Raw genomic sequence first — 21,354 nt, 5'->3', positions numbered from 1 at the left:
GGTGAATGCCCAAATGTTTATTTTGGTTAGTGGTATGTGCTGCCTGAAGCTGCAGGACAAATAGTTTGAAGTTTTCCAAGTTTTCATTTTTGTTAACCTAAGGCATATATTTTTAAAGTTAGCTTTTATAGTAAAAATAACGAAGATAATAGGCCATTAGAAACAAAATATAATTGGGTGAGAAGTTAATGCAAGCGCTTGATTACCGTATTCATAGTAAACTTCAAGCTTAAGTGTTGTATACTAGGATGAAAATTCAGAAGGTGTAGTAAATTTTGCTGCCATGATATTTGGTGGTAGAAGAGAATCTGTCCTGCCTATCACAGCATGCAAGTTCTAGTGTACTATGTGTAAGGCCTACCCAAAAATGCTATAGACTTAAGAAGGATTTGGAGATATTTCTGGCCTTTGCAATATTCTGTGGAGGTAAGTATGTGAAGGAGTTGTTGAGCAGTGTTTTTTTTTACCCTCCATTTTGTGCGAGATTTACTTCTATCAGCAAGAGGGCTGGTTGCCAAAGATTGGGAAGAAGCACTTCCATTCATTGCAAGTCTCATGCAGGATGGCTGTGTGTTGGTCTTACCTCCTGAACCTGCTTTGTAAAGGGTGATGACTGTCTTCTCCAGTGAGATCACCTTCATTCCTCCTTGAATTGAGCTATGAGTGAATACTCACCCTGTCCCCATACTGTTTTTGTTTCATGTGAGTAAATTTTGCTGAGCAGCTTGGAAATTTGATCAAGAATATTTTTCCTTTGCTGTGAACCCTGCCCTGCCTTTGCACTGATTCAGGCTGTTGAAAGTATGTCACCAGCTTCGTGAGTCACTGTGTTACATTGCTTCAAGAGACGTGCTGATGCTGCTGTACATAAATTATTGTGCCATAATTGTAAAATGGCTTTCGGTGGGGAGGCCAAAGAGTTGTGATAAACTGTTGGAATCCAGTTTTTATTTATTATCTTCAATTTGTTTAACCAGGGTTAATATAAGCTTACTTAGTAATACTGACATCAATGTTACGGTAAAATTAGTGATGTTAATTCAGAGAATACAGCTCTGTGACTGATGTAGCAGATGAATTTGCTTTTTCCTATGATAGGGAAGAGTACATTTTCAGTTATAAATTGCTTGGATAAAAAAAAAAAAATCTCTGGAAATTCTGGGAGAAAAGTGTGTTAATTTTATTGTAAATATGTGATGTTGCATGGTAAGTGAAAACTATTTAGTTGCCTTTGGATAATTACTAATTTACAATTTTATAGTGTGGGCAGCTATTGACAGCAGCAAAGTTAAATGCTTGATAATTGAAAAATGGAGTTTAGTATCAAATGAAAAAGTTCTTTGCAGAGTGCTTTTGTGAACTAGGAAAATCATTACAGTAAGTACTGAAAAGCCAAGTTTAGTAAAAATGCATGAACATCTTGGGGAATGAATTACTCTTAATTAGAGAAATTACTAAGGCAGAGAGCACTTACATTTATTTACTAATAATATGTCTTTTTAACCTTATGAAGTTGGATCTTGCTGCAGAACTCTGACACGATTTCTCTTACCTTTCAACAGTGTGGTGAGGTTTGTCACTTATGTGCAAATGGTTAATCCTCAAAATGCATGCTTTTCAAAAGTGGCTATCAGGATGTAGTAAGTCTCTTCCTTTTAAGTCTTGCCTAAGAGAACTAAATTTCTGAATCTAAGATTGACTTTGCTTCCGTTTCCTGTATATCCAACCCTTGCAGTGTTACTGGAGTCAGTAGGGGAGCTATTTGTAGGGTACAGGCCACCAAAAAAAGTAAGAATCAATGCAAATGTCTAATAGCGTTTTGCAAAATACAGTGTACCAAAAGTAACATTAATTCAACAATGCTTTATCAGCAATAGCAAGTCTTTGTAACAAAGACCTGTGCTTGGGGTTGGAAGCTTCGCTTCTGCAAATGATGATTCAAGAGGATGGGAGAGGCGTGCTGGGAACCGCTGTCCTCGGTGCTTAGAGCGAGCTCCCAGGAGCACCTTCTGCCCTGGAGCACACAGGGAGAAGTGCTTTGGTTGCAGTTGCTGTCGCTGAGGCTTTGCAGTACTTCTATAAGCATGCTAAAGGAAGTTAGGTTCTAAAAATGGTATTTTTATCTTAACGGTTTTCAACATCTGTGCAAACCGCCAAGATGTCATAAACTGTTGTATTACTTGCCACTTGTTATGCTTTTCTTCATTAAGAGAAAATCTCATTCACAGCTTAATGACACGGTCACGCTTTGTTTGGCTTTCACGTTACACTGTGTTAGTTCAGGCAGCAGGAATGGCCTTGGCCCCCCCCATGCATGATTGGAAGAAGGGGACTTTTTGAGAAGCACTGCCTGAAAGAAACCTTGAAGCCGGTTGATGAAGAAAACTAAATCCAAGGAAACTGCGATAAAGATAAAGGTAGGATCCTGCGAATGTGATAAGTCAGCCACACAAAACCATGTAGGCTTATTACCTGAAAGAGCAATCAGTTCCTTATCCTTAGCTGTCATGTCAGGAACAAGCCTTCATTGCACCCACTGCCACTCCAACCCCCTAAACTCAAGCCTCAATATTTTCTGAGGAAAAGACCAAGATAAACTGATCCACTGTCAACATCCCAAACTGGTGTTTGCCTGAAAATGCAGGAGAGAGCTGACTCATTTGTTTGATCATTTTCTTCAAAGCTCATTGATGACAATTTAAACAAATATATTTGACTTGTTTGTAATTTTTTTGCTCTACGATGTTGGGCAGTTTAAGCTGACTAACAGTGTTTCTGTCCCAGTTCCACTCTAATCTCATCTAACCCCAAGCCAGCTTTCTTCCCCCCCCATTTTCAGGCAAGAAGCTGGCTCCTTGTCAGCCTTTGAGGGACCTAGGGCTTGGAGAAGCCCGGCCAGCTGAGAACTGCATGCTCCTCACAGGTGAGCAGTCCTGGGCATCCAGGGCATGGTGTAGTCTCAGTATCTTCTTTTTTTTTTTTTTTTTTTTTTTAAGCTGTCTCTTACCTAAAGCTGCTTCCTTGTTCACGATCAGAACAGGCCTCATTGCAGCTTGTCTGCTTCTTGACGCAGCCCTATTTTTGTTGTTTTAACACCTGTTGTTTCCTGCCTCTGTTCCCTTTGACTGAACCAACTCACCCAATCACCCCTGCTTTTCTGGTACCTGTGCTTCCTCCACAGACTTCGTCACAGGTGCTACCATGACTCATAAAAAGGTCCGTGATGCACTGCCCCTCTGCTTGGATGGATGTCTTGGCTGTGTCCTCTGAAACCTCCCTATGTATGGGAGTTGGAACAGATCCTGTGCTCGATTCAGGAGAGGCAGCCTGAACGGTAATGCTTCCTCCTTCCTGTCCGTAAGGCTGAGGTCGTGCCTCAGGTGAAAGCAACTACTCCTGACTGAACCTAGGAGAAGGGCTTTTTGTTATTTCCTACTAGTAACTGGCACGGCTTTTATACAGTTCAGTGATGAAAGCTTTAAAATGTGGCTACGGGATTTTTACCTTGAACTAGACAAAGCAAGAGCCCCTCACCTCAAATATGGGAATGAGGATGGGTGCTCTGGGGAGGAAGCGGCAAGCAGATGGCTGAGGGAAGCTGCTGATAAATGCCTTCCTGCTATGTCCTTTTAATTCATTTTTAGAGCTATCACTGAAGCAGAGTTAAAACTTCTTTACCTTTTAGTAATAAGGGTATGTATGGGCTGTGACTGTAGTCCTTTGCAGGTCTGAGAGCACGGTAGGCAGAAACTTTCTGAATCCATGAAAAATAAGACTTGAATGAGGTGTTTTGGAATGGACTGGTGAGAAATAGGGATATGCAAGGGTGATTTATGTAAACCACAAAAGGAAGAAATTATTCACAGAACAGGGAAAGGCCTAAGGAGCTACTGATGTGAAATCTCTCTCCTGTGGATTATGGGAAAGTAATCCATTTTGGGGTCTTTGTTTTTGTTTCTTATGTAATATCTCATCTCCAGAAGGACTTAGAGCAAATTTCCCTAGAGTGACTAAGCCAGTATCAGAAATCTGGGCAACAAAATTGGACTGGGAAGACTGCTTTTCCCCTCTGTCCTCAATTAGACAGATAAAAGTGGTTTACTTTAATACAGGTGATTCAAGGTCATCACCTCACCTTGGAATGAATTCAGTGTACAAATTTTCTTTTTTTTCCAACTCCTATAAGCAAATAAAATACAATGAAGTAAAAGGTTTTGCCTTTTTTCTTTTTAATAGAAAAGATGAAATAGAATTGTGGGGTGAGTTCCTATTCCACTATCCTCAAAGAAAAGGAAGCAGCATGAGCATGAGTCTCCTGCCTGGAAGAATGAATCAGCCATCTGGCAGCTTGAGGGTATTCTTTTCTAGTGATGAACCTTTAACCATTGATTGAGGTGTGGAATTGGTTTGTTATTTCTTCTCTCCGAGCACTGTTTCTTAAATATGTGATTCTGATCAAGACTGACTCTAATCTCTGACTCTTTGGATCAAACATCGTAAAAAATCCCTGTAGTAAAAGCCATTTTAAAATAATCTCTGAATTGGGCTCACTATCAGTAACAGTGGACTTTGAAGTCTTAAGAGTAGCTATTGTAAGACAGTTGATGTAGTCCTGTAAAGTACTTTCTTCTACCCTTTTTTCTCACAGTGTCTTTTCTATCAGGTACAGATCCTTTCCAGGAACTTGAGAGTTTTAAAATGTCTCTATTTCCTTATTGTCTTATTTCCTTCCCTGTTGTAGCTACTGGAAGGTTCAGTCTCAGAAGCATGATCAGTTCTGGGAGAAAATGCAGAAGTTAGGCTCTTCATAGAGCCATTTTTATCTTCCACAAGACAACAAATGTAGCAGTTAAGAACTTACTCAACTTTTCTGTCTCCTGTATTCCTATCCACAGGTTGAGAGATTGTTATGGTTGCATCTTAAATGTATGCTATAAATAACCATCAGAAACCAATTTATGTATCTTTTGAGTGTTGTTCTGCATTATGAATCCTTCAAGGGCACTGCTGGGTTAAGAAACCCTGTCTTCTGTTCCCTGGAACAGAGCAGGCACATTGCAGACCTCTAGGAGTTCCCCGCACCTTCTGTTGTGCTGTCTGAATTGTTTATGTAGTTGTACTCTAAATAGCATCTGAGAAGGGGTATGTTGGGGAAAAAAAAATCATAGGAAAGAAATGGCCCTTCCTTTTCTCTGATGATGCAAGTTTTGAAGTTTTGCTTAGACAGCATCTACAGATGAGTGGAACAACTGGGAGGGAGGAAGTGAACCAGAGTGCAAAATGCTCTTAAACAGCCTCTGTGCCCAATGATTCATGATAGCTGCTGCACCTGGAGTCTAGTCTCTAGAGGGCTTCCATGATTTGTTGTCACAAGCTTAGAAAACAAACTGTCATGTCAGTCAAGACTTAAGTTTTATAAATCTGGGCTTTTACGGTCTGAACCAGCTTTGGAAACAGGCTGAGCTATCTGCCACAGCATTGTCAATGCTTGTACACCCATTCCTCCAAAACCACACCCTAAAAACTGTGTCATGTTTTCTTTGTTAAACACATTTTTCTTGTTAAACACATTTACCAAAAAAAAAACCCGTCCCTCCGCTATGAGGTCAAGTGTGTTGAGAAAACACTGGTTCAATATAGCAAATATTGGATACACATCTTCGTGCCTGACTCTGAGGCAGGTTGGTGCTTCTCCCAGCTGTTGCAGTAGATTATAACAATCTTGAAAAGTTTGTGATTTGAGTTTTAGTATGAGTATCCCTACTGTACCTCAAGTAGAGGATATGTTACTGAAATTCTGTGTGCAGGCAAAATATTAGTTTTGGAAGTGTGCAGTTTATTTTCATGGAAAAGCTGTCTATCTGGCAGCTGTCAGAAGCTGAATGTACAGGGAAGACACAAATAGATCCAGTTCTTTTTGATCTTTTTCTGTAATTTAGTAGCCATATATATCACAGCAAGTTTAAAACTTTTTTTTTTTTTTTTTCTAATTTTGAGCAGACTATGTTTTATTCACAGTTCTTTTGCACTTTCCAGATAGTCATTAGCAGGTTCCCGTTAAAGATCAGCAACTGCCCCTGTAGCTGTAACTGAAACCTTGAACGGAGATTTATGACTAGGCACTCAAGATGCTATTTTCAAGCATTGCCTAAAAGGGAATCGTTCTCCTGATTTTCTTTCCTTATGTTTTCTTTCCAGCCTTTTCTACAGAAATAACACACTGAATGTGTAGTTTACATGCAACTATTCAGCAAGAGTAATGTGCTTAGCATATAAGTAGACAGGAACAAAAATTAAAACTTTTTATTTCTAAATGTCTAAATCTGCTCTCCCTGGTGTTGACAGGAAGTGAAAATATGTTCTTAAAGTTGAATATAATTTATTTCAGGTTTGCCACACGTACCCAGCAACATTACGTCTAGCATTGTTACGTACCATCAACCCATCTTTACTAGTTTATTCTAGCCGCTCCTTATCTGATCACAGTTTCCATTGTAGGTGTCGTTTGCGCTGTGAGGCCTCACCTTAGCTTTCAAAAGACAGGAACTGCTCGCTGCTCTTCCCTGAAGTGTCCTGCCTTTGTTAGGCGGGTGCACGGAGCTCCTCCGCTGAGCGCCGGCTTAGTTATGCTAAACCTCCCCCGAAAATTAGAAGTAGATAAACACAAGGGGACGATGAGAGGCTAATTACCAGGACAAAAAAATGTTCTTGTGCTGACTAATCTAACTATAAGTTTACGTGCAACTATCCAGCATGAGTAATGTGCTTAGCATTACACAAGACGGGGAAAAAAAAAAAAAAAGCATGCCACCCTGCTGCGCTGTGAAATGGAGTAACGACACAGAAGTTGTATGCTCATCTCCGTGAGGTGAAAACTCTGTTTATAGGTGACCCTCGGAAGTTTGTACGAGGCTTCGTGGGGGGGGGGGGCGGAGGGATGGAACCCTGAGGCGGCGAGGAAGGGCTGGGATTGAGGCTGAGGCGGCCGCGGTGCTGTTGTCGCCGCCGCTCTCCTCAGCTCCGCTACCGACACGGGGCTTACTGTGGGGAAGACCCAGGCGGCTCCGTGCCGCCCTCCTCCTCCTCCTCCTCCGAGCCGGGGCGCCGTGCCCAGCCACGCAGGGGGAGGAACGGAGCAGGGAGCGGCGCGGACATGCGCGGGGCCTTGTTTACCCCGCTCGGCGCGGCCCGGCCCCGCGGCCGGCCGTCGGCAGATGTCGCCCCACGCCCAGGAGAGCGACCCGCGCCCGGTGGCCGCCAGGTGGCGCCTGCGCCCTCCATTCGCTCGCCAGCCGCCAAGCAGCGAACACCCCAAACAATCCCCAGCGCCGCCGCCAAATTAAATAACCTGCCCGCTCCCAGCGCCCTGCCTCGAGCCCCCCGCCGAGCCCCCCCTCCCCGTGGCCGAGTCTTCGGGGCCGGGTCGGGGACAGAGGAGCGGAGCTCCGGACCTGGGCCTTCCTCGCCGCCTCCGCCGACGGCTCGGGCAAGGTAAGTTAGAAAATGGCGGCGAAGCTTCTGGAAGTTTGGAGGGGGGGATCGGGGAGCGCGGCGGCCGAGCGGGGCCGGCCGGAGAACCGCGGTCCCCGGGGGGCTGCGGGGCCGGGGCGGTGCGGCAGGCCGGCCGGCCGCGGGGCCTCGGCGCAGCCAAGATGGAGGACGGCGGGGCCGAGCCGCGAAAACACTCCCGGCCCCCCGCTTCCCCACCCCCGCTACCCTCGGCGGGGAGCGGGGGGGACGCGGGCGGGACGCGGGCGGGCGGTGGCGGCGCTGTTTGGGAGCCCCGGAGGGTCCCGAAAGCGCCCCCCCCCCACACCCCCTGCCCCCTTTCCTCCCGCCGCGGGTAGGCCCTGCGCTCGGCGAGCTAAAATGGAGAACCTCCTTCTCCGCCTCCTCCTCCCCCTTCTCCCGAGCCGAGCAGGGGCTGCTGGCAAGATGGAGGACCGGGGCATTGTGTGTGCGTGTGTGGCGGCGGCGGGTCGGGGCCCGGAGGGAAGGCGGCGGGGCCGGAGGAGCCGCGGCTCGGCGAGGAGGGCGCTGGGCCGCGCGGCCCAAAATGGTGGGCCCCTGGCTGGGCGGCCAGGGGAGGCCGGCCCGGGGGGGGCTCCGGCCCCGGGTAGCGCCCGCCCTCCGTCCCGCTGCGGGCTCCGGCTTCTCGGCCCCGTGCCTCGGTTCTCCGGCCGCCGAGCCGGGGCAACTACGGCCGCCCCTTCCCGGGCGCTCTGGCGGGGGCTGTGGCGGCAGCGGCTGCCCCCGGCCGCAACCAGGACGCGGCCCCGCCGAGCGTCCCCTCGCCGCTCCCTCCCGAAGAGTTGTGTCCCCCTCCCCCGAATTAAAAATAAAAAATAAAAATCGATGGGGAAGCCTTTGTGGGACTCGCTTTTCCCCTCCGAGCGACTCTTCGGCGGCTGCCCGCTGGGGGAAGGAGTTGTGGCGGCTTCCCTTTGGGCGCGATTTATCACTAATCCTGATTATCACCATTTGTCGGGACTTTTTCTAGCCGCGCACAGGGCAGCGGGCGGCTGGCGCCGGGGGCCGCGTGTTGCGGGGACCCTGCTGGGCGGCCGGGGGGAGGGAGGGGGAGGAGGAGGAGGAAGGAGCCGCTCCGTGCCGGGGGGTTTTGGCGCCACTTTTGTTTTCGATAGCGCTCCTCGGGCCCGCGCTGGGCTGGGCCAGGCTGGGCTGTGCCAGGTAGGCGGCCGGGGCTCGCCGCCCGCTCCCCCCGTGGTAGGGGGCTAGGGGGGACGCGGCCGGCCTCCCACGCCCCCACCCCCCTCTCTCTTTCTCTCTGCACTTCTTATGTTTATTATTTACGCGCGTTTGAATGTTTTTTGTCTTCCCCATGAACGCGGGGTGCCCCCCGGGTCAAGCGACCGCGCTTCGCCCCTCAATTCCCCCCTTTATCTATCGCTCCGAACGAACACCGCGGGCAGCGCCGGGCTTTTACCTCAGGGCACCCCGGCAGAACCCTCCCGCTCCCCCCGCGCCCCACACCCGCCGCCCCCGTAACACCCCCCGGGCCCCTCCCGGGCCGGCCGGAGCCGCGGAGGGCCGGGCCCAGCGGCGGGGCGGGCTCCGGGCCTCCCGAAGTGCGTCACGGCGGGGCCCGCGCCGCCGCCTCCGCCCGCCGCTCGTTGGCCGGCCCCGGGCGGGAGGCGGTGGCTCCGTGCCCTCAGGGGCTCCGGAGTCGGGCACTGAGCGGGGCTGGGGGCTCCGGGGGAGCTCTGCCCCGCTCCTGGCTCGTTCATACCAAAAATAGGCCCTTGGGAACAACTTTTTTCCCCTTTTCGTACTATTCCCTCCCCCCACCCCCTCGCCGCAATCCCTTTTCTAGTCACTTAGTGCTACTCTCGGAGTATTTATCTGCTGTTGAGCTGCCTGGGACTCAGCCAGCTAGCCTGCACGTGGATATTTCGGTCTCCACAGGTAAATAAATACCAGGAGTGGTTGTGCAATTGGCGGACCTTAATCTTTGCCTTCCTGGCCTTGTCTGCTCATTAGCCCTAACTCTCATCAGCTCTGCGGTGATGAGTCACGGAATCGCAATGACCACCGCGGCTGGGTACCCCTGCCCGATTCTCATACAGCCCTAAAAGCCATTCCCATAAAACCAGGGCCAGGAGGCACCCACCACGTTGGTGGCATCAGGCGCCTTCTTATTGCCGTGGAGCAGGATGGGCTGGAATCCCCAGTGATTCTGAGGAATTAAAAAGTAAGAAAGCTTCAAAACTAAAGGAGAAAAATAGGAACTATTCCCCATTTCTAAAAGATCCTTCTTTCTGACCAGGGAGGTTCTTGTAGGTGATTTTTATCAAAACCAATCATGTTTTGCCTACAGGAGGTCTAAGCAATCTGTGAGGGAAACCTGTACCCTTTTATTATTATTTTTTGCTATTGTTTAAATTAAGCTAACTGTGGTGAACTTATTATTGGGTAAACAAGCAAAAAGTAGCCCTGGAGATGGGGGATGGGTGATTCTGTAGTTTTCCCGTGAAATTTCCTAGCACTCAGGTATCACTCATGTTACGTACTTCTGCCAAAGTTGTGTATTTGGATTTTTTTTTTTGCCCATTTACAGTTCCTAGTATGTGATGTGAAGTCAAGTTAGTAAGCAACACTGGGGCTTGTTAGTCTTGTGTTTAGAAGACTAGTTAAAATTTATCTAGAGGTCTTTTCTTTTAGACACGAAGTATTGATGTTTCGCAACTGAAAGCGGAAATTATTGGTTTGAATAAGTTGGTTCAAATTCATATTCGGATATTTTAATATATAGAAAATATTTAGATCTGTGTGGTGACAAAAAGTTGCTTGCTTCCTAGCTTATTAAAATACCTGGTTTAAAACAGTTGCTGTGTTACTTGATAGAGAGAATTCCATTTTAAATATAGAAGTATTTAATTAGCTGCTCATTAATCTAATTAATTAGCTGCTCATTAATCTAATTCAAATTCCATGAATATGTCACATTCTTGCTTTACATCGTAAAGTATTTAAATCATAAACGTATGGAATGAAATAATTGCCAGTTGGATGCAGTGTAAATAATGGGCAGTCTCCTTAGGTTGACTTTCAGTCCAATTTATCGATGACAACTAAATTCTTTTGTTTTTAAACTAATCTAGACAGATTCTCTTGAATATTACATGTTCCTGCAGTCTTGTAGAAAATAGCTGCAGGCTACAAACTACTTGTGAGTGCTCTTGTTGGTGGAAGCAACTACATTAGACTTAGTCAAATCAGGGAATGATGTTAGCACGTCAGAGTGTTACAAACTTTATTAGATTGCTCTTTGTCATTCATAGCTGAAATTTAGGATGATTTATCATTTGTCATTTTCATTTGTGGTGATGTTGTCTCAGTTGTGTTGCTTTAGGCAAATATAAGAGAGATTAGGGTGTTTTCTTCTTTTTTGGCATTTGTGTGCCAGCATAAGCAGGCTGGATGTTTTACAGAAACCCTAAACACTTCAGTTGCTTGTTCTTGTCAAGTGAATCCCCAAAAGTAAGCAAATATTTGTGCTGGTTACTTTTGCTTCTTGGTTGTGTTCTTGGAGTGCTGCGTGTTGTCAAATGAGATGAGATTTGTAACTCGGCATGATCTCTGCCTACGGTGTGACCATTTCTTCCCTGAGTAATTTTAAAACCTTGGAGTATATTGTAGGTGTGAATTTCCAGAATGGTACCATCCGTCTATATTTGGGTGAGGAATCAAGAAAACATATTGGGAAAGGGATGTGTTGTGGATTGTGTCCCTGTCAGCTAGATGCTGTTATTTCTAAGAGCTTCATCTGCTTCAATAATTGTCTTGTAATGCGAAGAAGTGATTGATGGTAGCCATCAATGTAACAGCTTAATATTCTTAAATAAGCCCTGCTCATTTTCCCAGTATCACAATGTATCCATGTTCTGAAAACTTCAGCTTCCTTATTTGAGGGTCATTGACAAAGGAGGGGAGAGTTTATTGATAACCTATACCTTGGGAAATGGTAACTGTTGCTTTGGCTTGGGAAATGGGGAAGCTTCTGGAGCGTCACGGGGCCACGCTTCAGCCACAGCACTTGCAGTGGTCTGGGAAGGGTCTCCAGGGGAGAGGCTGTGCTCAGGGGGCTCTCTGAAGGTAGGCAGACCCGAGCTTTTGCTTTGACCAAGTACATCTGGGAGGGAGCACGTTGGGTAAGCTTTGCGGTATTACGTCAGTGTAGCTGAAGCTCCTGTGCTAGCATTATTTTTTTTTCTATAAAGGTTCTTTCTGGAGCAAACTGGTTGGGCTCTTCCACTGTTCTTTGAGCAGTTTTCATGTTTGAAGACTAGTCCAGTGACTTCGATTAGGTTTCTTTTTGAGAAAAATCTGTTTTCCACAAGGTTGGTGTCTGTGGTTGCAGGGTGAGCCTTGAAATCTGGCGTGACTTTTAAGAAGGTCAGATTCCTACTTCAGAGTGGTACAGGGAGATCTGTTTTGAGAGTTGGAGATCCAAAATATGCTTTTAGTCATACATTATTTTAATTAGGAGTTGTTTTCTTTCAATTCAGTTTTCTCATGTTGCAGTTCATGAGAATCTGGTGAAGGTGGATTTTTTTTGGAGAGTAAATATGAAGCTTCTGAAGAAGGAAGGCCCTCATGTAACATGGACAAATTTAGGGTTGATGCTGACTTGGACAAGTTGGGAAGCTTGAGGGGCTCTTGTGTGGCTGGAGTCTGTCTTGTGGAATATGTTCTGGTATTTGGGTATCAATGCAAAAACTGTTGTCCTTTCGTGTTTCTTTTAGTTTGATGTCCAGGATCACTAAGACTAAATCCAAACCTCTAAATTTGATGGGTTATACCGTTGCAGTGTTTCACAGTATACACTCTGTCCCTTTTTATTATTTGTGCATCTCCAAGTTGCAACACTTTCTATTAAGAAAATCACATACCAGTGAGATATTGGGTAGAAAAACAGACAAAGTGAAAAAGATCTCTTCTTTCATCTTACTAACTTATTTCCCTCAACTAATCAGAGCTGAGGAGAGATCTGGCACCCAGTTTTGGAAAAGGGGATGCAAAAAATTTGATCCCACGTTTTTCACAGGTAACCCCTTGGCTTTCATGTGGCAATTAGCTCTTTTCTAATCCTTACTGGCTACAGAGCTGCATGGAGGAGCACGGTCTATTTTTAAACTTATTTATCCCAATCTGAGTCAGAACCAAAGTGCGTATAGAACTGCATTTGTATGCAGTTACTTCTTGTCTTATTATGACTTCAGAGGGAAATTAAAAGTTAGCTGCCGTGTAGCTGCTTTATCCGTGTATGTATTTTATTGTCTACTTCGTACGTTTTTTATTTTTTGACTGTGTAGTTAGCTATAACTTTTCCTGTGGGAGGTGTTTTTTTTTTTTGTTTGTTTTTTTTTTTGTTTTGAATATAATTAGAATAAGTATATGTGATAAAACTGGCATATATCAGAGGGTTGATTGTGGTCTGTGAGAAATTAACCCCAAAACCAAGTATGTAGAGGAGAACATGCCTGGTTTGAGTGGATTGGTCCTGTGTTTTCTTACAGCTTTGATTCTGACGGTTTATCCCTCCTGCACTTACACACCCTTGTACATTTCACTTTTCTATGCTTCTGTTTCACTAAAGGTTAGTTACTGGGTAGGAGAAGGAGGTATATCTGGCAATGGAGGTATTTTTGTGTTGGTTCCCATTGTTTCAGGGTTGATACAGCAAGCAAAATTTCACATGCTTGCTTATGATGACTCTTGCTCGTACTATGAAGAGAGGTCTCAACTGATGTATTTTACCATGTAATACATACCTCTGCAGTGGTTTAGATTGATGCGAACAATTAGAGCCGGAGTCCAAACTTTAGGGTTTTTTATTGGCAAATCATGAAAAGAGATCAAACATGCATTTCAAAAAAGCCCTAAACCTTTCCAAAACTAGTGGCTATTTAAAAAAGAAACAACAGACGTTATAAATGTGTGTTTTGTTCAGCTGGGATTGTACTCCAGAGCGGGCTTGGAGGTTTTGCCAAGGTTTGGTGAGATGTTGCCTGTGGGCGGCAAGGGAGCTGCTGCAGGTCGGGTGTCCTTCCTGGGTGTGCCTGTCACTGCTGTGCCCCTTTTCAAGGGATGCTGATATACCTGTCATCACACAGCAGACAGGCCTTTATACGGTTATTTTCCTACTGCTTAACACGAGCCATCTGCCTGGAAAGATGTGGGGATCTTGGGTTTGGAGGTAACGTTGCAGCTCTTGGTTATGGCTGAATTGCATTTTTTATGTAACGTAGGATTTCAGCCTGAGCTTTATGAGACAACACCTCTCATTCAGCATCTCATCTGGGAATAAAGGCTGACTTTTGCTTTGTTTGCAAATAAGAATAAGAGGTTTAAGATGAGGCTTTTCATTCGTGCGGTTACTTGTAGGTAAAAATCCCAGTTTATCCCTTAAGAAAGATGAACTCTGGAAGTTTGGACCCGTATCAGGTCTAAGTAAGCAGATAATGTGCAAGTAATATAATTGGCTGGTTTTATTTGGGAGAGTGTTCAGCATGAGGGGAGCTTGCATGGAGTAGGGGTGTGATTTGAGAGGGAATATTCAATATCCATATTTTTATGCTATTTTTATTACCTTACTATGGGCAGTTAAGTATATAGATAGCCAAAGGGTCCTAAAAAATGTCAGAAATGCAGTTTTCTAGTTCATGCAGCATGTGTCTGAGGTGTCTAGTTTTTAATTTTAAGGTGATTTTATGTGACATGAGTCCTGAAACAAAATATTTTGGATAGTTACAGATACAGTGACCAAATAATTTATTTTTTTTGAGTAATAAGACTACATCCTGACCCCAGGCAGTAATTTTAATTTCACTTGTGATCTTCATAGAAGCAGGCAGCTGAGTAATTATGATGTTTTCTCCAAGGAAAAAAACAGAGAAACTTGATAAAAACTCTAAAGTAAGGATGACAAGTGACTGCAGCCTAAATATGGCTGTGCTATGCTCGTGGCAGGCAAATGGGAAGGAAAGTTGATACTGAGTGGCTGCTTCCATTTAAGTCAAGTTGAAAAGCAAGGAGTATGATCTTCTTAAGTTAAGATTAGCAATGTAAGTCATTTAAAAATTTGTTATTTTGAACTCTTTAGGTATGAGAACTACATTCTTGCAGGAAAGTTCCAGTCTGGCACGCTGCCACATGCTGTTCTATTTTTATCATTGCTCTATGTACCTTTCTGAAAACTAGATCCAAAATACTGTATTTTTATTCCCCCATAAAACCGAGCTTTGCATTGCGAATTGGCAGTCATTTCCTGGAAGCATTGGCACAATGGGAAACTGATGTGTTTTAGGTGAGTTGGACACAGGCTGAGGGAAGGACCCTGTGGAGGGCTTGGGCAGCCTCCTGCTTAAACCTGTCCTCCTCATGTGGGACTCAGGCTGCTTGGGTTCTGAGCTCCTCAGAAAGTAGAGTTTCCCCCGTCTCTTATAAATCATGCTATTCTTATTTGGAAAGCCCAAAGTTGTCTTGCAATACCAGCAAAGATTAATTCCCTGCCTGTGCTCTATTCCCTGCTGTGTGTTTGGTGAGTATTCCTTGATGATGGAGGCTTGGGGAGCTAATGACCTGTTTTAGAGCCAATTGTGTTTTTTATGGGTGATTATTGAGAGAAAGGGAGAGAAATAACTTCTGGTGCCCATCTTCCTCTTCCCTTTGTTCGCGTTTTCTATCTTTATTTTTCCCCTGCTGTCCACCCTTAGGCTTCAGTACTGTGCTGTGATAAGGTCTCACAGATAAAACTTCCTCTCCTAACCAAGTTGCCCGTTCACTAAAGCATCATTCATACACCCATCAAAATGATTCTTTAATACTGTTTCTTGAAGTTTTCATATTTAAGCAGTGATATTTTTATTCCTTCTCGTAAGTAGTATTTCTAGAAATCTACAGTTCATTGGAAACTATGGTAACCAGAAAGGAAAGCTGCACAAGTAGCTGTTGCATCTGTGGTATAGATCTGTCATTACTTCCCTAATAAAATAGTGGTCAAAAAATGTGAAACTGGGTTTTCATATTGATTTACCAAACATGGAAAAAGTTTATTAAAGCAAGTGCTTTGATGGAGGGAAAAAATGCCTTTTTTTTTTTTTTTCTTTCCACCTAGCCTGTGCTGCTGGTTTACATTTGTCTTCAACGTTGCATGTTTAAACTACTCTTGATTTATTAATTGGGCTTCCATTCAGCATTGATAAACATTATTTCTGGACTGATGTGTTTATATCAGAATTTGTTTAATTTTTTAAAAGTTTATCAGTTACAATGTACTGCTGATGTAGTGACATGCAAATGCTATATTACTGCACTACCATGAAATAGAATGGATTTTGTAAACTAGAAACCTGTGGCTTAACACTTTGAAAATAATCAGAAAAAAACAGCCTTTAGGCATTTTTATTCCTCTTGCTGCACTGCATTGTCTTTCTGGTTATACTGCTCACTTTCTACTCACCAGTGTGATAGTTTTATGAAAGTTAATAAAGTTCTGTACTTAGAAGAGAGTCTGTGCCTCAGAACAGTATTGTTGCTGCAAAGCAAAAATTTACTTATGTGGCAAGACAGACAAAAATGACAAAATGACAAAAACATTACAAATTTTCAGTTCAGTAACAGTGGATAGAAGAAAATACAGTAAGTCATTCTGTTCCTATACAGTAGGTCAGGCATTAAGATTCTTCAAATACAATAACAATCTCTGCAAAACTTAATTCTTGGTTTTCTTCACTTTGTGCCAAGGGGATGCAAACTACATTAAGCATACCTTGAATTCAGAACTGGTTGGGGAAGTTTTGTTTACAGAGTGGATTAATGTGTTCTTGTGTAATCCTGCAAGTGGGCTTCCTCGGTCTCCACGGAAGAGGAGTGTGGAAAATGATTATTTTTATTTTTTTCTGGATGCAAGATTGCATCTGTGTTCTTGGTAGTTTGGAGATCTAGGAGATTTAATTAATTTTTTAGTTCCTTTTCAGTAAGCATAATTTGAGAATATGTAAGGAATTAACATGTAAGCTTCCTAGAAGATGAAATAGGATTACCAGGTTAATACCAAGGAAATGGGGTGGATAGAAGAGTGTAGGAACGTGTTGATTCTTGCTGTAGGATGATATGATAAGCATGTTCTGCGTCCAAGATGCATCACCTTCACTCTTATGTTTCTATTGTGGTATATGTTGGCATTGAACTACTGGCTTCATTGAGTATAACTAACTGCTTTTACGTAAAGACTGAACCATGTCCTACCATGTGTGGAAGGTGCAAATGTTCATCTTAAATGTGTAAGAAAGTTAAGATTTGAAAAATTAAGACCTTCTGGGGGGAATCTGGTGGAGGAGAAGGACCAAACTAGCAATCGATTGAAAGCAGAGCTGTTCTTTAACATAAGGAGGGTGTTGATGGGTGCTTGCTGGAACTGATGTGAGAGACCAGAACTGGGCAGTCACATAAGTGGGAGCCATTTTAGATGAGAGCCCCACCTGTGGAGTTTCCTCCCTCCTCTTCCCCTCATGTAGAGCTTCCCCTCCAGCAGTGGAAGACACAGGCAGGTCAGTTTGGTGGCTAGGTGCCACTAGCACAGTGATCCCGGTCCTGTGCTGTGGCCACACGTGTCTGTGCTTCCTGCGTGAGCCCATCAGGCGTGCTGCTAAAGGAGCTCCACTGAACAACATGAGAGGAGTTTTCTGCCTGATTAAATCACTCTGGAGTTGCGAGGTGCTGCCCCTGCATGGAAGGGCCAGCAGGAATAGGGATTGAGTGGGGCTGTCTCTTTCAGCACCTGGAAGCGGTGTCTCGGCTCTCTGCTCAAACCGTAGTGGGAATGCTTTCAGTAACTGTAGGGCTGCACAAATAAAGCTTGGCTCCCACTGTCGTCTACTTTCTACCTGCTCATACTCTTGAAAACCATTTGGGCTGTATGCCAGTTGCAAAAGTAATCCTGTAATCTTTGCTGTGATCTTCCTTTTATCTTTTTTTGTCTGATGTTACACAGTCTTTAGTAGATAAGTTAGAGCTCTGCAAAGATATTCAGGACCGCTGTTGACTTGCATTAATTTATGCAGGCAGGAAGATCGTGTACGTTTTTCTTTGCTTTCAGTCTGCACGCTGATGAGAAGTTGTGCAGGTGCTGCTCGGAAGGGAGAAGAGAAGATTTAGGAACATGGAGGCATTGGGAAATTGGAGGCAGGAACCTCCTCTCTACAAGGTTTTCTTCTGGCCTTGGTGTGGTTAATCAGATGCAGTTGTGAGAACCCTGCTAGACCTCCTGCTTCAGTTGGATGCTTACCAGCCTCTTGTGGTTAGATCTTATTAGAAGCCTTTGCACTCCTGACTTTTCTGTGGTTTATGGAAGCTGCGGTGCCAGCTCTGTACTTGAGGTCTGTCGTAGGTCCGTGTTCTGTAAAGAGGCCATCAGGGATCACCCTTTGTGGACCATCCTGTGCATCGATCTTCGTCCTGTTCCTCCCAGATCATCTTCCCAGCTTCGGAGTTTTGGGGACATGCTGAGGCTACACGTGTCATCTCCAGGAACATCTGACAATTAAACCAGATATGTACTTTTTTGGAAAAAAAAAAAAAAAATCTCGTTTGTCAGAGATGCTGAGAAGTAGGCAAAATAATGCCTGAACATACTTCCTTGCCTCTCCTCTACCCCTCTTTAGACTCAGATCAGAGCAACTTGTTCTCTTCCTGCTGTTGGAAGAAAATTTGCAGAGCTTTTTTTTTTTTTTTTTTTTTCCCTAAGTAGAATCATACTAGCTAGAATATTGTGCCCCTTTATGTGTCCAGGAAGAGCTTCACTGTTAAGTGATCAGGACTTCAGATATGAGGAAACTGGTCTGCTTTAGGCAGACGCCGTGATTTGTTGAAAATAAGCTTCTTTATGAATAATCAAACCGACAGCTATGCTGTAGGCTGTGTGTTTTGCTTGATGACATTGTAGTCTGGTCAGAAATAGACACCAGAAAAACCACATGTACAAACTATGGGGAGTTTTGTAGGTCATTTTAGATTGTACAGAGGGTTATCGAGGTTCAGGTGGTTCACTACCTGTTCATGTAAACAGTGTTGGAGTAGGAGTTGCTTTTTTGGTGTTGAATCTGTAGAAGCAGGTGAGCATGGCTGGTGGGCATCAGTTTCCCCCAGTTCTGTAGGTGCTCCTTGGGAAGATGGCTGTGAATACAGATGCAATTGCCTGATCTATGTCAGGTTCTCTTTATTGCTGTTAAAATGTTTCTGTGGGACTTCCCTGCTTGGAGGCATGCCAAAGTGAGTGTGTGGGAAGACTTAATACTTGCTGCTTACATAGCATTTTGTATGTTTAAAGTCGTCTGCAAATATTAACTAATCTTCATTTAACACTTGAGCCCAATTCCTGTCACTATAAATCAGTAGCAGCCAGTTATGACCCCTGTTTTTGATGTCAAAAGAACGAAATGCCGTAACCAGGGCAGTTAAGAATAATCTCTGTCATTTTATTAACATACTGTTTTTGTCACTACTGTTCTGGCGTAGTGTGATGGAGAAAACAGTCCTGAATTAGGATGTAGTGCTACTCCTCGGGAGGTCCATGCCTTTAGGATGCTGGCTGCTGCAAAGGATGGCGTTGTGTTCGTGTAGTGTGTGCAGTTTCAATCTTTCTGGGCTTGTTTTTGTTTCTGCTCTATTGAGGTGTTGTTTTTTTCTCAGTCTGAGGAGCCATAGCATATTCATAACAAATAATGCTGGGAGAATATTGCTCTTTCTGAGCTTGCTTCTTAAGGGCTGTCATTCATTTGTCTTGAAGCATAGTCTTAAGTTGTAATTGATTTTAGATATTTGCTGTGTACTTACTAAAAGTCACTAAAGTTTTCCCTATCAGTGTTGTGGCATTGGATAACTGGTACACATTATATGGAACCAGTAGGACAAATTCATTAAGCTGCAAGTGTTTAGATCACAGTTAAGTGCTCACAACACCAGAAGCAAAGTGGCTGTGGACATCCTCGCTAGGATCCTGTATTCTACTTTGAACATTACTAGTAAGTTGGCTTTTTGTTTACGCTGTTTACCATCTGTTGATAACTAATGTTTTTAGTTTTATTTGTGGAAGTAGTTTGCAGCAGCAGGGTTTGAAAAAAACAGCATATGTATTTAAAGCAAACAGATTTATAGCTCATAAAAGTGCCCCTTTCAAGTGGCAGTTTTTACAGGAAGTTAGGCAGTTCTAGCTTCTATTAGCTAGATTTTCTACTGCTGCTTTTTCTCATAAAGAAGGTTAAAAACGTTTGTTTTTTTTCAAGTTGTTTACAACTATATGATGAGTTTACAAATGTGTGTCTTTGCATGGCAGTTGGATTGGCCGTATTGAGCATTGTTTTAAAGAGAGGCTTCAGCAGTTCTCATTCAAGCTTCAAGATGTTGTCGTTCCAACTTCTCCATGGAGAGATAAAAGGGAAAAATTGCAGGAACATGTCTACGCAGTAACCTGCCTGTCCTCAGGATTCCTTCCTCACACTGCTTTGACGGGGGCAGTCCCGGGGCAGTCAGGGCGCTGTGCTGAAGCAGCCCTTGTTATCCACATCAGGACTGGCGCTGCCTTGGGTCTTGGAGACACCTGCAGAGTGCCTGGGAAAACTGAGCGGAGCAAAATCAGCCTGGCAGGGATGTATGGTCTCTGGGGATGTAGAGAAGAGTTGGCTGTATTTTGAGAACAAACTTCTAGTCTCTAAGCAAGTTTGAATTGTAACTTTAAAAGTCAACTGCAAATTTCAGGGGGAAAAGCCTGTAGAAGCAGGTCAAATCCTTTACTTCCTGTAACTTTTTGTCTTTGGCCAAGTAGTTCCTTAGTGTCAGTTACTAGCTACAAATTTGTTGTAGGGCTTTGGTTCGTGAGATTTTTTTGTTGGTTGTAAGACTCAGTACCTTCAGAAATTGAATGACTCAGAATTTTCGACCTTCGCTAAATGTCTAAAATATAGGTATCTTTTTAAGAAAAGAAGCGTTGAGTACAAAAATATGAAGAATACATAAGTAAACCATACGGAGGCCTGGTACCATTTGAAGAGTTTTAATCTTCTAATCTTAGGTAAAACAAACAATAAATGCGTATTTCTATTTGGTTATTATCTGACAAAATGTTAGTCAAAACAGCTCAGGTATGAGTACAGTCTACCAGAAAACAAAGAAAATTTTTATAGTAACGTGATTTTTAGAAGATGCACAGATCAATGAAGAAAATCATTAGAAATAAAACTAGTTCTCATTACTTACTCGTACAGTATTAAACTACTTGGGGTGAGTGCTGCCTGTAATTGAATAAAGCTGGTCCCAGCTTTCTATGGAGTAATGGCAGATTCTAATCGTGTCTGATAGGCTGCAGAAACATTGTAGTAGTAATGGATTGGAGAACCTGAGTGAGACCGCTCTTAGCTGTACTTGGTAAAATGAGCTAGAGCTTCTTTGTTCAGCGGGGATGTAACGTGTTTCTATTTCTGTCACATCTCTGCTGCTTCCCTTGCCATTTTATATAGGGTTTAGGTAAAGGCAAATAACCTGTTGATTGTCACAACACTTATTCAGAGACCACAAAATAAGCCCGTTAAGAGGTTTTGTTATTGTAGGAAAAGCAGCACTGGAGCCAGGTTGCTCTGATAACTGGCGGGATAACACTTGGTATTTGGGTGCTGTACTGACTGCATCCCGGTGCCCTGGCAGGGGGGGTAAGCTAAGTTTGGGGCACCCTATGGCAACGTTTAAAGCAGCTGTAGTCTACCAAAATGATACGGACAACTCTTTCTTCTTCTACATCACTTGACTGTCAATTGCACCTGATGCAGCGTCTCACTG

The 21,354-nt window shown here is 44.0% G+C and overlaps 1 protein-coding gene and 1 long non-coding RNA gene across 4 annotated transcripts in view; both read left to right on the top strand.

Annotated features, from left to right (window-relative positions):
• Nucleotides 1-2,411: 2,411 nt before the first annotated feature.
• LOC118166256 lies at nt 2,412-5,580 on the top strand. The gene is made up of 2 exons (XR_004750407.1): nt 2,412-2,923; nt 3,182-5,580. It is a non-coding gene; the product is annotated as an uncharacterized LOC118166256 (long non-coding RNA).
• A 1,687-nt stretch (nt 5,581-7,267) lies between these two features.
• Nucleotides 7,268-21,354, top strand: part of STAG2 (stromal antigen 2) — a 74,677-nt gene continuing 60,590 nt past the window's right edge. For all 3 annotated transcript variants that reach the window (XM_035324044.1, XM_035324042.1, XM_035324043.1), the window contains exon 1: nt 7,268-7,491. The gene's annotated coding sequence lies outside the window, so the exon portion shown is untranslated. The remainder of the gene's footprint in view (nt 7,492-21,354) is intronic.

Source organism: Oxyura jamaicensis, chromosome 4 (genome assembly GCF_011077185.1).
Source record: "Oxyura jamaicensis isolate SHBP4307 breed ruddy duck chromosome 4, BPBGC_Ojam_1.0, whole genome shotgun sequence".
Lineage (NCBI taxonomy): Eukaryota > Metazoa > Chordata > Aves > Anseriformes > Anatidae > Oxyura > Oxyura jamaicensis.
The sequence above is the reverse complement of the archived record's forward strand: the minus strand, read 5'-3'. Positions and strand labels throughout refer to the sequence as shown.